The sequence below is a fragment of the Nelumbo nucifera genome, chromosome 7 (assembly GCF_055504915.1).
Source record: "Nelumbo nucifera cultivar China Antique chromosome 7, China Antique-T2T, whole genome shotgun sequence".
NCBI lineage: Eukaryota > Viridiplantae > Streptophyta > Magnoliopsida > Proteales > Nelumbonaceae > Nelumbo > Nelumbo nucifera.
In genome coordinates this window covers 9,875,399-9,891,848 of record NC_142655.1, presented here as the reverse complement: position 1 = coordinate 9,891,848, position 16,450 = coordinate 9,875,399, and the positions used below count along the sequence as shown (strand labels likewise).

General features: G+C 37.0%; 1 long non-coding RNA gene across 5 annotated transcripts; it reads left to right on the top strand.

The window, feature by feature from the left end:
- Positions 1–10,421: 10,421 nt before the first annotated feature.
- LOC104608884 (uncharacterized) lies at positions 10,422–16,044 on the top strand. 5 transcript variants are annotated; one of them, XR_016078447.1, is made up of 7 exons: positions 10,422–11,153; positions 11,319–11,390; positions 11,519–11,617; positions 12,102–12,491; positions 12,722–12,823; positions 13,159–15,756; positions 15,889–16,044. It is a non-coding gene; the product is annotated as an uncharacterized LOC104608884 (long non-coding RNA). The 5 variants fall into 5 exon arrangements; XR_016078446.1 differs by having other exon boundaries at positions 10,424–11,390; positions 12,102–12,132; positions 12,315–12,491; XR_016078448.1 differs by having other exon boundaries at positions 10,424–11,390; positions 12,102–12,132; positions 12,308–12,491.
- Positions 16,045–16,450: the final 406 nt, after the last annotated feature.

Below are 16,450 nucleotides of genomic sequence, written 5' to 3'. Positions count from 1 at the left end.
ACAAGGTTGGGTGGAAGGCTTGAAGGTGTTCTTGATGGTGGGAGAACCTATGGCTAATTCCTAAGTTAAGTCCCTTCCTAGCTGCTTCAAGGTAGGATTTTGGGTGTTCTGCTTTGGTGATTGGAGAAGTTAAGACCAGTGTCGGGTCAAAAAGATGGTTTGGATCCTTAAGGAAATGGTGTCCATGAATGTTTTCCCAAAGGGGTGTCTTCACAGGGCTACTAAATGTGTTGGGTTGAGGCCAAGTTGTGTTATGGTCCCTATTTCGGGTGGTTGGCACTCTCTCTCCCATGTTGGTTTGGCTGTAGATGGGTTTGTTGTCAAAGATGGCCTTGGTGTCTTCTTGATGTCTTCATCACCGTGTAGTTACTACATTGATGATGGCATTAGAACGGCTTTGGTGGAGACTGCTTCTTGATGATGACTTCCCAGTCCGTCCTTGTGCAAGTGTGAGATGCTGGAGTGGGGGTCTTCTCTGCTGCTGGTATGGCATTGGCATTGACGGTGTCTTCTTCCTAGTACAACTGTAATGCTAAAACTTGCTTCCCAAGTACCTTTACTATACAGTTGTCACCGGGATCATGCAAGGTGAGCTCCCGTTTAGGATAAAGAGGTTGTTAATGTGTGGCATCAAGTCTACTTCCACTTGTGTCAGGAACTCCATCCTAAGGACAACTTGAAAATCATCCAAGGATATCACAGATAAGTTGATGCTTCCCTTCCGGGGTCCTACTTGGAGCTCTACACCATGAGCTACGCCTTCCACTTCTTTGGCGTTGGAGTTGACCGCTTTGATCCACCCTGCTTGTTTGGATGTAGCCAAGTTAAGTCGCTTGGCACCGGAGTAGGCTTATTCTCATCGCTTTGTTCATCATCACTGAGCTTGGTGAAGAGAGCATTAAGTTTCTTCCTTGTAGGGTAGTCGCTTGTCCAATGCATCTTATTGCAAATGAAGCATGGTTGTGATGGGGTGGCTAGCCACTTGTACTTGTAAGTGTTGTGGTCTCCTTGTGACTTCGTCCCATTACGATACTCGGCTAGAATGTTGTAGTGGGGTTGCTTCTCTCGTGAGGGATTTGATTGTCATCCTCCCCCACTTAAGCACGGGGCACACGAGCTTGGAGGATTTTCGTCATATGATATTCTCATGTTAATGAGTTGTTTGGCTATGACCATTGTTGATGCAAGATCTTGAGCATTTCGACATTGAAGCTCTACTTCCGCCCATGGTTGTAAACCGTCCATGAAGTTAAAGAGTAAGTCATTCTCTGACATGTCACTGATCTCGAGCATGAGAGCTGAAAACTCTTTGACGTACTCATGGGGTGAGTTCTTGTGTCGGAGTCCTTTCAGCTTTCTGAGGGCCAGGTATTCTACATTCTTTGGGTAGAATTGTTTCTTTAGCTCTCTTTTGAACTCGGCCCAAGTGTCAATGGTGCATGTGCTACGTGTGCTTGAATAAGGAGTTCTATGTTCATGCGCATCACGTGTGCTTGAATAAGGAGTTTGCTCCCGAATTTTGATGTGGTCAAGAGTGAATGTCATTGCAGGGACTGCCGATCGAATTGGCGATTCCTCTCCTTAAGATGTTACACTCCTCCCTAATCTCATCTAGTTGGGCCTGCATGTTGGTTGAGGTGCACATGGCCGACTTCATGGCTGCCCATTTTTCCTTCATTACCTCAAATTGGGCCTGAACAGCCAAGGATGTTGACATGGTTATCTTCCACCTTGCCCATTCATCTTTCATTTCCTTGAGCCGTGCATGAAATTTGTCAAGCATGTCTTGAATGTGCAATTAGGATGAGCTTGCTTCTTGCCAACGCGAGGTGCTCAAGACCTCCTTAAGGGTTCCATTCATCACATTGCACACTTCCACCATCGACTCGACCGTCTCCATGGTGAGGTGAAGCTCCTATACTTGATCACGTGTCTCACCCACTGTTACTTCATAGCGTAGCATGCGGGTGTCAATGTTGGCGAGCCTATCCGTAGATTTCTCGTGCTTGTTGGATTTCGATGTCCGGCCCTTTGGGGCCTTGTCCTTGCCAGGGTCATCTTTAGGTACATCATTGGCCTCGTGGGTGGGGAAGAGTTCTTGTCGTATCTCTTCCTCAAAGTCCTGAGTATTCTTCATGTTGTCGCTACTATTAAGGGTCATGTGCTTGGTTCGCAGTGTGAAGTGAGCTCTAGTTTTGTTACCAATTGTCACGAGGCTAGTTGACGAGGCTTCATGTGATACTTGATTGTATCGAGAAAGCCTACGAAACAAAACAACAAGCAACAGAGACAACAACGATGGCACACAAATTAGTCAAAAGGTTCTTTGTATTGCATAAAATGGTGGCAAGCACAAACACACAGTTAATTTAGTGTCTAGGGGATCTCATGCTTAACCTTTCTTGATTCACTCAACTATCTACCTCCCCTCAAAGAGTAAGTTAAGCTTTTGGGGGAGTGACAGAAAAAATACCAATATGGTAAAAAACCATACTGCGTAATTATAATAATGCCATAGGCATTGCCCCATACAAAATACATGTATTACCCCACCCAAAACACACTTGATGGCAGTTTGATGACACATAACGGGCACAATGATGGCATTTGATGGTGTGGTGAAGAGTTCCCTTGTTACAACTCAGGCAAAGTGTTAAAATGTAGAAGTTGGTAGTATCTTTATCATAAATGTATAAATAAATTGAGGGGGAAGTGTTACCACCCCTAAGTATAGAGTGGATGTCTATAATTTATCTTTTTTCTTTTTTCACAATTTTAATTCCTCATATTCTATTTGATAGTTTGTTAGTTGTGCATAGGATGTCAAGCTATTCCTTGTTGGTAAAACCTTATAATATGAAGTACATGTAAGCTTAGAATTAAGGTAAGTGATCTAACCTTCTTCCAACATGGGGTCTCATCCCACATTAGGCCTCTAATTATAACACCATTTAGGCCCCCAAAATAAACAAAGGCAAATTTGTCAAAGTACTCCAAAGTTTTAGGAAATTGACTTACTCTTACTATTTAGAAATTGACTTAAAATACCCTTAAGTTATCTGACAATTGACAATAATTTGTTACCATTAATGAAAAGATTGAAAAGATTATTTTAACCTTCAATCAATTTTCAAATAAAAACAACTACTGCTCTATTTCTACTTTTTCGGTGTCTGCTTTGGCTTCCCCTGCGTCCTCTTCACATTGTTCATCAATCATCATCTTCTTGTCAATGGCGGCGGTGGAAACAATGTGTTTGAAGAGGAACAGGATCTGCTCCTCACACATGGGTGCCTCTCAGGCACATCCACCGTGCATTGGAAACATCTCCCATGAATAATAACTTATAAGTACGGGAGGTGTTCCCAATGCATGGTAGGATGTGCGTGTAAAGTTTATTTGAGACGCCCTGTGTGAGGATATCCGGTCTCGTTTGAAGACTACTTATGACAGTGGGGTTTCTTCCCGAGTGTTTGGAAAGGCAGCACTAATACTGTTTACTATGTGCAAGACTAATGTATCCAGCTTCCGGCACAAAAGATTCAAAATAACTTCAACATTAAGAAAATTAACTGAAATATTGTAACTATTTTTGACAAAATGGAAAGTTTAAATCCAGTGATATTGCCTTTGGTTGATGGCTGTAAGAGTGACTGACAACTTGATTTGAAGGCCTCAAGGGTTCCAAGCCTAATATTGGTTGAGGAATTTACACTGCCTTGGGCCAGGCCCTTGGGTTAAAAATCCTCTCAAGCAAGATTTTAAAAATTGACCCAGAATTAGAATCATTCTTCTCACCCGTTTCTGAGTTGACGGTTCAAACAGACAGCTCGTTCTAACTTAAAAAATAAAAAATTGAAAAAAAATTAAAATAAAAATGGCCAAAATTGTTGAATGGGTCAACAGTTTAATCATCTAAGTTGACAAATCATTGACTAAATCAACAGTTTTTTGCCAAAGACTGGGTTAAGAGTGAAATGGAACCGGTTGCCTTGACAAATCTTGGACCAAACGGTCCAACCATCTGGGTCAATAGCCGTTGAAAAACACTGCTCTCAAGTTTTAACAAATTCTCAATCCGAACCTTGCAAAATTAATTGCACCCATGTTTAGGAAGAAAAACTGACAAAACAATTCTGTTGAAGCAGTTCAACTATTAGCAAATGGTCTCAAAAAGTGGTTTCACACAAGGTTTTTAAAATTGAATTGGACAACAAATCAGTTAGGGTCCGGTTCCCAGGTCAAACAGTCTGACTATTCGAATTGAACAGACCATCCATTCTGACAAAAAAATAAAAACCACCAAAATCATTGGATAGTTCGAATGGTTCGAACACCCAAGTCAACAATTTGCTGACCAAATCAATAGTTTTTGGCAAAACAACAGTTCTAGAATAAAACGGAACCGATCAATTCTGAATTTTTCCAGTCCGACCCGATTCGGTTTTGAAAATCATGGTTTCACATGAAGAAAAGCTCAAGGACACATGCAAGCAAGTCTGGTCTGCTTGCCAATAGAGGCTATTGACATTTAATTTGGTCCTTTAATGAATTGAATGACAAATCAAGAAGAAGATACCGTCAGATAACAATTAATTAATTGTTTGAAACTGAAATTGCAATTCTTAATTAACAAACGGGACTTTACACCAATTTGGTTTATAATAATAAAAATAAAAATAATAATAATAATAATAATATTAATAATTAATAATAATAATAATAATATTAATAATTAATAATAATAATTAATAAAGGACAAAGCAATACTTGATTCAGTTAAATCTCTTTAGGCTTCATTTAAAGCGGCCCCTTACATGCATATGCTTGGTCCTTCCCTTCACACAATTCTATATATACCCGCCCTGCATTTAACTTGCTGCAAAGCAAGAAGGGAAGAGTGTGAGAGGAGAGAAAGGTAATTAAGAAAAACGAGAGAAGGAAGGACTAAGGAGATGGCAGCTTCTTCTACTATTCGGTTGTTTTTGGTGTTGGCAGCTTTGTTACTGGTTGCTGTGCACCAGGTCTGTGCACAGGATTGCCAAGAAGATATTAAAGGTTTAATAAAGGAATGCACGATATATGTTATGAAGATTGGACCAAAAATTCCGCCATCTAAAGGATGCTGTGACGTTGTGAAGAATGCCAACTTAGAATGTGTGTGCCAGCACGTGACTCGCAAGGTGGAGCAGTTGATTAGCATTGACAAGGCCGTCTATGTTGCTGATTCCTGTGGCAGACCTCTTCCCCATGGCCAGAAATGTGGAGGTGATTAATTACCATTTCATTCATTCAATCCTTCTTAATATCACTCACTTCTTTTTTTTCTTTAGAAATTGTTTAAAATTTATCACGAGTTTTCAGCATTTTTCTTAAATTTATCATAACTTTTTAAAATGTCTAAAACTCATCATGTCAATAAATTTTTATTTTTCAAAAATGCACTGTTAATGCCTCTTAATAAAGGTGTCCCCGTCAGCATAAATAACAATTTTAATGACCAAATTACCCTTGAATGATGTATTAGAGGAAAATGGTCATTTTCAGTTTTCAATTTCTTTTTTTTTCATTTTCTATTTTCTACAATCTATAAATTTTTCTGTATTTTTTTATTTATTTGCAATTTCTGTGTTTTTCTATAATTTTTTGTGTTTTTTCTACAATTTTTATTTTCTGATTTTGTTTTTCAATTTCTATAGTTTCTATAATTTAAAAATATATTTTTTTATTTTGTTTTCAATTTCTATAATTTTTTTATATTTTTTGTAGTTTCTTTGTTTTTATGTATTTTATATTTGAAAATATTTTATGAATTTTTTCCTTTTTTCATGTCTAAATATTAATATATATAATATTTTTCTATAAAGTCTAAAATGATAATATATTAATACCATTAGTCTGTTTAATGTCAAGTTATTGACATTGAATTTTAGACAATTTCCCTTTTTGTTCTTTTGTTCATTTTTTATCTACACAATCTCACATGAGTCTTGATTCATTGTTTTATGTTTTGTTTCAGACATCACTATTCCATAGGCATGAAGTTGACGAAAAGGTGGAGGAATAGAGGGAATAATTAATATTGTCTATTGAGTGAATTCCTTAAATGTAATTTCTTATCAGTTTCGTGGAATAATATATATATCTAACAATTACCTTATTGTAAGCAGATTCAGAGTTTTAATTCTAGCAGAAAAAAAAAAACAAAAAAACATAAAAAAGATGCATTAATTGCCAAAGAAATTAAACATAAGAAAATCTTGTTTAACGATTTTTAAATATGTCAAGGGATTAACATTTGCCAAATCTCACTTTTCTCAATGCAACAATGCAATCTAAGCACAAAAAGTCAGTTGGTTTATCAACAAATTAGGTATCTCTTCCACATTCCTAATCCTAAACAGATTATATATGTATGGCCAAATTTCACATATATACTCTGAATGATTGAAATTTGAATGGAGTTATGACCAACCCTGGATGAGAAGTTTTTCATGCCAAATCATAAGATACAAGTCTACGAAGTTGAATAGAAATGCATGGACGAGAAGTTGTTATTACCAAACTATAGAATCAGACAATCAGTGGATCGAACTGCCGTCCGGTAGTCTTACCTTGCCCTCGGCAGTGGGTAGATTTTTTATCATCTCTTGGGTCCTCTGGCTGGGCTTGGCCCCAAAACCCCGACTTTTTTATTTATTGGGCTGGGCTTGATACATATGTTGACACACGTATGCATGTATATACATACACATGCAAACATTCTTATATATATAATATAAAAAAATTTAAATTATTAATAATAAATAGGTTCACTCAACTTTTTCATACAGGCTCACTTAAATCCAATTAACCCGAACCTAACCCGTGCCTATTTCCCATCTGAATATGTCGAATTTCAGTTCGAGCTGGGTCTGGGTTGGGAAGTTTGGACTTGACCCCAAGCTCTGTACAGGTTCAACCTTGAACCCAATAGTTAGAGTTGTGCCTGAGTTGACTTTAAATTTCACTCAACCTGTTCGACTTACACCCCATATCTCAGAAAGAGATTCCATAATAAATCCACCTGCACAGCAGGTGAAACCAACATAGGGTTAAATATTATTAGAGGTGTCAATTGGACTGGATTTGATCGAATCCGATTCAGTTCAATGTGAATCCATCATAAATGGATCAGGTCTAATCCAATCCAATGAATATTTGGATCATTGTGGACCGGTTCAATTCAATTTCTAGATCATTCAATCTGTTCAAATTTGTTTTGATTTAGATTGGTTTCAACACAAACTCAATCCATTGACACCTATATTCTTATCTTATATCAATGAACCAGATATTAATTTAATCCAACCTAATTCAATATAAATTTATTATGGACTGATCAGGTCCAATCCAATCTAATAAATATTTTAGACCAAATTGATCCAATCCAATATGTCTCATTGGTCCGTCCAATCTGTCCAAATTGATTTTGGACTGGATGAATCCAATCCAAAACCGGTCCATTGATACCCTTAAATACTAACTTAAGAGCTTATTTAATATTATCATCGAAGAATTTACCGACCTGCACATTGGACTAATATGCATAGGATTAATATATGTAGTGAATCTTGCATAGTTGCAACCATATCCAAAAAAAATAAAACTGACAGCAATTCAGTTTGGGGTGATGATATTTGTTTGAGCACCTAACGAATTCGCCTTATGAGGCTTAAAAAAAATTCGGTTTGAGGCAGTTTGTATTGCCGATAATATTTCTTTGAGCACTTAATGAATTCGCCTTATCAGGCTTGAAAAAAAAAAAATCAGTTTGAGGCAGTTTGTATTGCCGATATTTCTTTGAGCACTTAATGAATTTGCCTTATCAGTCTTAAAAAAAAAAAAAATCAATTTGTATTGCCGATAATATTTCTTGGAAGTTGGAGCACCTAATTAATCCGAGCTTCAAAAAACTTCAGTTTGAAGCAATTTGTATTGTCAATAATATTTCTTTGAACACTTAATGAACTCGCTCGCCTTATCAGACTTCAAAAAAATCAGTTTGAGGCAGTTTGCATTGCCAATAATATTTCTTTGAGCACGTAATGAATTTGTCTTATCGGACTTAAAAAAATTCTGTATGGGGCAATTTGTATTGCCAATGATATTTTTTTGAGCACTGAATTCACCTTATCAGGCTTCAAAAAGAAATCAGTTTGGAACAATTCAACTATTAGCAAACGGCCTCCAAGAGTGGTTTCGATCACATGAAGCAGAGCTCATGGACATATGTATAATTCTTCCTCCCGGTCCCCACATCTAACACCAAAGTTGGATCGTCCCAACCATCCAAAAGATCGTAAAAACACAAGCAGGCGTCTTTCAAAAAGATTTACAACACATGATCATGATCTCTTGATTATAGAGTGTGTTGGCCCGAACCCAATCCAAAGTTGGGTTCTGATTGATGTTCGGGTTAGGATTAGGGTTGAAATTCATAAACCCGACTTTACTTTAGGTTGGGTTAGGATTGATCCCTTAGCCAATCCGAAACCGACTCTATAGTAATATATCATATATAAATATATAACATATATTGATTTGTTTAGATGCATGATATTTGTATAGCCCCCATCATATAGTATCATGTATTTCTTATAAGATAATCACTTCATTTAATCCTAATCAGAAAGACTAAAACCTTAATAACATTATTTTATATTTTTAAAAAGAATTTATTTTATGTTTTATCGTAAGTCATAACTCATAATAAACTATAGTCATTTCTAACACTTGTTTTTCTGAATTGTACCAAAAAATTAGAAAAAAAAAACGTCAACAAACAAATACTAATGAAACATAGGATTAATATATGCAATGAAAATTGAGTTAAGATCTAAATCAAGAAATTATATAAGGTTTTAAGGGATGGGAAGAAGGTTGGGTTGGGCCCATCCCAAGTCTTAGGGTTGAAGGAATTTAGTTAGGATTAGGGTTAGGATTGGGTTAATTGGTTGGGTAGGATTACAGTTGGGGTTTAGAACTTAGGGTTGGACTAGGATTGGCCTCAACCTGACCTAACCCAGCCCGACTTCCCCAATCCACTTCCTGAAACCGTTTCACTTGTAGAGTCCAATCTGCAATATCTTTTAATTGGGTCATGGCTAATAGGCGACTGAACTTTTGATTAAAGCCCTTAAGGCCTCAAGAGAGCTCAACTTTTCTGGATTGAACTATATATATCTACAATGGACATCATTCCAAAATGTCATTGCTCTTACAAAAATAAGATAACTAGTTCGTGAGTTCAGAGTTCGACTTCAGTCAGGGCAAAGCCCATTCTAACAATCTTTACTGCCTTGCACTGAGAATATCTCCATACTAGTATGCTTTATTTCATGGGGAGATATTCCCAATGCAAAGCTGTAAAATACTGTTAGAACAATGTGGACACAGATTTGCCCTGACAGAAGCTGATCTCATGAATTCAAAGCCTAACCCACAATACAGGATGGTTCAGTTAATAACATGGTCTCCAAAACATCGTTGATCTGGACGGTTAGACCATTCGGCCCAGAATCGTTAATCAAATAGTTTCGTTTTACAATTGAATTGTTTCTTTTCCGAAAAACTGTTGACTTGTTAACAACACACAGACCATCCATTCAGACTGGATGGTCAAACCTCTGATGGTTCTGTTTTGGCCATCCGTTCAAACCTCTGACGGTTAGACCATTCATTCAATGTTCTCATCATCCATACATAACGAATTGGTATGGTATATTCATACCATAACATATGAACAGTAAGAACTAGAATTCTTATCGATACTGGAACTCATAGGGAAGAAAATAGATTTATGGATGGAATCAAATATGCAGTATTTACGGACAAAAGTATTTAAAAAATAATATAGAATCGGAATTGTTTTGGGGTTTTGGATTGGCGGTTTAATCATCTAGTTCGAATGAATAGTCTGTTCTAACAAAAAAAGTTAAAATACAAGTCAGCCAAAAATTATTGAACAAATCGACAATTTGACCGCCTGGATTAATAGGTTATTGATAAATTTAATGATTTTAGAAATCAAGTTTGGAATAAAACAAAACCGATTGTCTAATGGTTCCCTTAACAATGCCGGCCACAATGTTCATGTTTTGACATCTGACATCAACCGACACTACAAGAAAAATGGAAGAGGCCGGCGGTTTTCTGTCGGTAGCCTTATGTAAATGTCAGCAATGATCGGCAAATCAAAAAAATGTTACCCGTTCAAGAGCCGGTGGTCAAGTTTTAAGTAAAATAGGTCACGTACCGCACCATGCGTCCAATGGTTGTTATTTGCAAATAAAATAAAAAAATAAATAGATGATAAAATTTTAGGGGTCCCACCAAAATGGTTTAGTTGCACAAGAGAGGGAGTCGTTATCGTTAATACCGAATGACGAATCCCTCGCTAGAATATCTTGGTTTCCATGAACCTCGATGGTATATCTTCTTCCTTCTTTGAGTATATACATCTTTTTTCCTCCACCGATTCAGAGAACTGAATCCTTAAATCTCCATTATCTTCTTCGAGCCTATTCTTCTTTCTTCACCGATTCAGAGAACTACTGTATCTCCTTCATTCGGAATACTCTCCACCGAGCTTACTATTTCTCTTCCTCCACCGATTCAAAGAACTATGAAGCCACGAACAGGGAGGTCGATTTGAATACTCAACCGTTTCAGAGAGGTCGATTTGATGAAAGGCATGAATAGAGAGGTCAATTTTGATAGAGATGGGAATGGTTAGCGGCTCGAACAACTTTTGTCTGTAGAAGCCAACAAAAAGAAACTGAACTTTATATTTGATGATTTAGCTGAGGTTTCTTTTCTTAATTCCGAAGAGAATTTAGAGGGGTGACAACATCAAGATCCGAGTAGGGACGATGAAGATGCCACAGTGGAAGGGAACTCTACAATTTCTCTTGAACCAATCACGAACCAAAAGGAAAGTAGGGAACTCTACAATTCTTTTATCCCCTGAAAACTGGTGAAGTTTCAGATATTCATCGAACCCTTGAAAAGAGTGCATCAAATTACCCTGCTTTTGATAGTAACGATGCTCTTTCGGCTGTTAACTCACCAACTATCCAAGGTATTGAAGTCAAAGAATCTCTTTCCTCGAGGTATGTAATACGTTTGTTTGACTAATAGTATATTTTTTTTGCGCTGAACTCAAATCACACTTAATTGTATTTGAACTTGGACTGTTAGATTTTTTTAAAGTTTATTTAAAGCTTTATGAAGATAAGTTTATTTAAAGTTGAGGTTGCTTATTGTTGTTGTCATAGAAAATTGTGTCTAAGTTTCAGCAATGGGATCACTTCAATTACTGCAATAGGTTGAAGGAGAGGATCATATCTGTAAGTTGTATTATGTTTATAAGAATAAGTTTTTAGGTCATAGCTATTGATCAAAATTGAGAATAAGGTTAAAATATCTTAATTTTTTTTTTCTACTGATCAGTATTTGTTCATGTGTACTCTTATAGAAGATCTTCGGGACCATCATTGGGCAATGAATTTTTCTTTCAGAGAAGCCTATGACATCAGAGGCATGTGCCCCATTGATTGCTACACTTCCTTTGGAGGTACTTTCAATCATGTTGTTTTCATTGTTTTCAAATGATACATCATCCTATGCATATGTGGCCTGCTTGTATGCCATTGTTCAACCAGAGGGTCAGTGATGCCTGCAGTACATGATGAATAATCATTGTCAGTTTAGTGCACCAATATTTTAGGATCTAGAAAGAAATAAAAGGAAATATCTATCTAAAGATTTTAAATATTAATTTAAATTTGCTGGAGTTTGTGATTTTTGGTGTCCCTCCAATTCAAACCATGCAATGGATGGTGAAAGATTTTGGGATAGATAATGGGTGGTCCAAGTTTACTGCATAGTGTGAGACAGTTTTTATGTACAATGTATTCTGCCCTTGATCAATGAAGAAGTTATTTCTCTATTTGAGTCTTCAACAGTTTTCATGTACAATGTATTCTAGTTGGCTTTGTTTTTGAGCATATTACTGTCTTCCACACTTAAGGTATACTTATATATTTTACTTGGCTCAGGTTCAAGACAAAATTGGAGAGTTCATAAAAGGTGTGTTGGTCTTATAAAGTTGTGCTATACTTTGCAGGTGGGGCAACATTGAGTTCCCACTGCCTTTTGGCAAAGTCCTGAGCCCTACAAAAAGCTTTGTTAATTCTCCCATGTTTTTGTTTTTTTTTTTTAATTCTTGATTATTATTCTTCCATGAACTTTAACATTCTATTAGTTCTTAGGGGGTGTATTTTAGAGTACAGAATCTGTCTCAAAAGTTACAAGAGGCAGATTGGTGAACTGATGCATGGGTTACATTGCGGACAAGCGCGTCCTTGAAGTTCAATGCTTTGAACCCTAAAGGACGAATCTGGACAATAGTAGCAGGTGGTGGTGCAAGTGTTATATATGCTGATATTGTAAGTTTTCTCATTTCTTGTCCTTCTAATGCTACTTCATTTTCTTTGATTGCCTAAGGTATATCTCTGCTAATGCCTGGTTGAAAAGTGCATGGTGAGCAGTGGTCCTTATACCATTTCCCACTTTTCAATTGCTGGAATGTTTCATATTTCATGTGGCTGAAATTCCACAATTTCACTTTTTCTCCCACCCGCATGCTAAAATTCTTCAATATTTTCTGTCCAATTAGGTTGGAGATTTAGGTTATGCTTCGGAGCTTGAAAACTATGCAGAATACAGTGGAGCTCCAAATGAGGAGGAGCTGTTGCAGTATGCCAGAGTTGTTATTGATGTAAGAACTCTCTAAACTTGGGTATAGGATGGAGCTATAACTTCTTCTTATGTCCATTTAACAAATAACATCTTGCATTTGCAGTATAATGACAACATCCTTTCACGTGTACTCTTTCAAAATATCAGTATTTTTATGAAAGTTTTGTTTACTAGTCTAGTCAGAAAAATAATGGAATCTGAAAAAAAGCTGACAGATTTTCAGATTTTTTAATGGTGCATAATCAGGAGAATTCCATATTCTTGGTAAAACAGAACACATGTAAAAGGTAGTGATGCCAAATCATAATATCTACACAATTGTCCTAACCTTTATTATTTTTTGTTTTCATTTAGGTACGATAGAGAAGAAGGTAATACAATATTTGATGATGATGGTTCCTCATTTTTCTTTTGGGATGAGTCTTCATTCCAAAAGAAAGAATCAGAATTGGCCAAGAAACTGGTTTGTTTGAATATAAAATAGGTAGTCTTTCCAACCTAAAACAATATTTCTATTCATACTAGTATGTTATTGCAGACACAAAACCTCCATTCTTGGATGGGCGGGTTGTTTTCACAAATCAACATAAATTCAAATCGACACACTTCATTTGGGTCTAAAGTTGGTTTTGTCTTGAATCAACACACTTCACCCAAATCGACATAAATTCAAATCAAGTTGGTCTAAATATGAACAGACCTGATCACCTCGGTTTGGTTCATTTGGGTCGATTGGCCCATCCTGAAATCGACCTGACCCAGGACATGCCAATCCGGGTTGACCCAAATCCGAAACGGTCCAGACATCTGCCCTACTTGCCATGCCTGGTTTGGATTGTCTGGTCCGGCCCGTATCCACACAACCCAACCCGAATTCAGACTGGCCTGATTTACTTCTCTTGACCCACTTTGGGCCAATTGGTTTGGTTCCAAAACTAGTGCATGAACCTGACATGGGTCGGGCAAAGTCAATCCACCATTGACTAAACCAGTCTAGTCTAGTCCAATAGGACTGATCCAGATCTAAACAGTTCAACCACCCTTGGTGTGATTAGCTCAAAAACAATCCAATTAGATAGTTCAAGTTGCTCTAACCAATTTGAACCTAAGTGGTTCAGTTAAACTTGAAACCTAAACATAGTCAAATGGCTTCGCCGCTTGTGTAAAACTAACATGCATGTAATGTGATTTGAACCTTCACCACTTGTGTAAATAACAACTACTATTACCATTAAACTATGACCAACTTATTTGTCAAGAGAGAGTTAGTTTTTTATTTTTTTTTTAAGTACATAAACATAAGGTTAATGGGTTTGGGCGGGTCGGATTGGGTTGAACCCAACCCATTTAATTTTATATAATTGGGTCATTAATGAGTTGGCAGGTTAGATGGGTTGGGTTGAAGCTCAACCCAAACCAAACCAAACCCAACCCAACTCACCCAATTGCCACCGCTAGTCACGAGGAATCTAAATGTAGTCTTACCTTGACTAGGGAACATGAGAACAAAGTTTGTTATGTCATTTGTTGGAGAGATCTGCTTGACGCATAAAATGGAGAAGATGAACCCTCTTTGACAAGCCCCAATAAACCTTCCCTCATTTTTCCTTTCCCACCGGGGTCGCATTGTTTTGGTGTGACCCCGCATTCCACTTTCTGAGAAATTATGTCCTACAATTTTCCTGTCCCATCCCACAAATAAAACTTGAGAAAATAGAATATTTAAAGAATATTCCTACTTTTTCATCCCTTTCTCGCAAACCAAATGCAACCTAAGGGTCAATATAGATGGATCAAGTGGGTCAATATGGGTGGGTCAGGATATATTAGGGTTAGGGTCAGTTATGACCCTTTAACAAAGATTGATAATGAATCGTGATGAATTGATATTCAACCCTTACCCAACTCAACCCAACCCAATCCACCCGTTTGCCACCGTAGCCCCCAACAGCCAAAGTTATCCCCAATCAAAATCCGTAATCCAGTTCTATATATACTTGAGCTCAATCTACTGAAGCCTGGAAATTTTCAATTCAATCTTACCACCTTAGAAAACTAATGATAAAAATTTAAATTTTCAAGAAATCTAGTCCGTTTTTCAAACTTACTTTCTTTATAACATTTGTTGATCCGGGTAGCGTAAAGAGATCAACTACAAATTAAGTTTCATCTGTTAAAACACCACCCGTGCAACAGGCCAACAGCTAGTCAATAACCATTACCTAAATTTTGTCAGATGGGATCGATGTGGATAATTCCTTTGGTCTTCCTAACGAATTTCGAGCCACCGTGCTTTTATTAATAAGTGATTCAGTTCAATCACTTTAGCCTTTTGGAAAATGCCAATTCAATTGAATGCCCTCTTTAATTAATTAATTTATTTATTAAAGCTACGTCGACATTTCAATCTCCATTCAATCTCAAAACTCAAAAGGGCGTTGAGGAAAACAGATTTCTCGTGACTCTCAGAGATGAAAAAGATGCATGAGCGATTTGGAGCTCGAAAAGAAAAAGGCCTTCACACGGCTCTATATAAACCCGCCTTTGCCAGCATCTGACTTGCAGCAAGCAAAGCAAGAGAAGGTAGAAGAGAGCGAGGAGAAGAAGTAGAAGAAAAGAAAAACGAGAGAGGACCGAAGGAGATGGCAGGTTGTAGCATTCGGATATTGATAATGGCAGCTCTATTGATGGCTGCCGTGCACCTGCAGGTGTCAGCACAAGAATGCCAAAGTGATATTGAAGGTTTGATCAGGGAATGCACGAAATACGTGACCAAGATTGGGCCAAAAATTCCGCCATCTCAAGCATGCTGTGACGTTGTGAAGAATGCCAACTTTCAATGTGTGTGTCAGCACGTCACTCAGCAGGTGGAACAGATTATTAGCATTGACAAGGTGGTCTACGTTGCTGACACCTGTGGCAAACCTCTTCCCCATGGCCAGAAGTGTGGAGGTACCTAGTTACCTACCTACCTATTTTTATTAATTAATTACCATTATTCCATTTCATCCATCCTGTTTCTGTTGATCTACTACACAATCAGCTGACATAAATTTTGGTTCATTGTTTTATGTTTTGTTTCAGACATCACCATCCCATAGGCATGAAGTGGATAGAAAGGTGGAGGAATAGATCTAGAGAATAATATTATTGTCTATCACTCTATTTGAGTGATGAATTCCTTCAATATCGTATTTTCTTTTCTGTTTCATGAATAAATGTTAGAATTTTGGAATAACATATCTAGAAGTTAATTTGTTAATTAACAGAAATTATATTAAAACAAAAGAAAAAAAAAACATAAAAATGCATTGCCAAAGAACATACATGAGGTAATGCATGTGGATTAATGATTTGTGCCGCCCATGTCCAGGAGTTAAACGACTCTGCCAAATCTCACTTTTCTCAATAATGCAACAATTAATATATACAATTTAAGCATAAAAGTCAGTTGTTATCAACAATAGTATATAAATTAGGTTTCTTTTCTACATTCTTAATTTGATTTCAAATCATAAGGATATATACCCTTATTCAGATTATATATGCATGGCCAAATTTCACATATATGGTCTGAATGATTGAAATTTAAAGAATGATGATATATAGATGTAACCCAATAACAGGATGAGAAGTTGTTTATGCC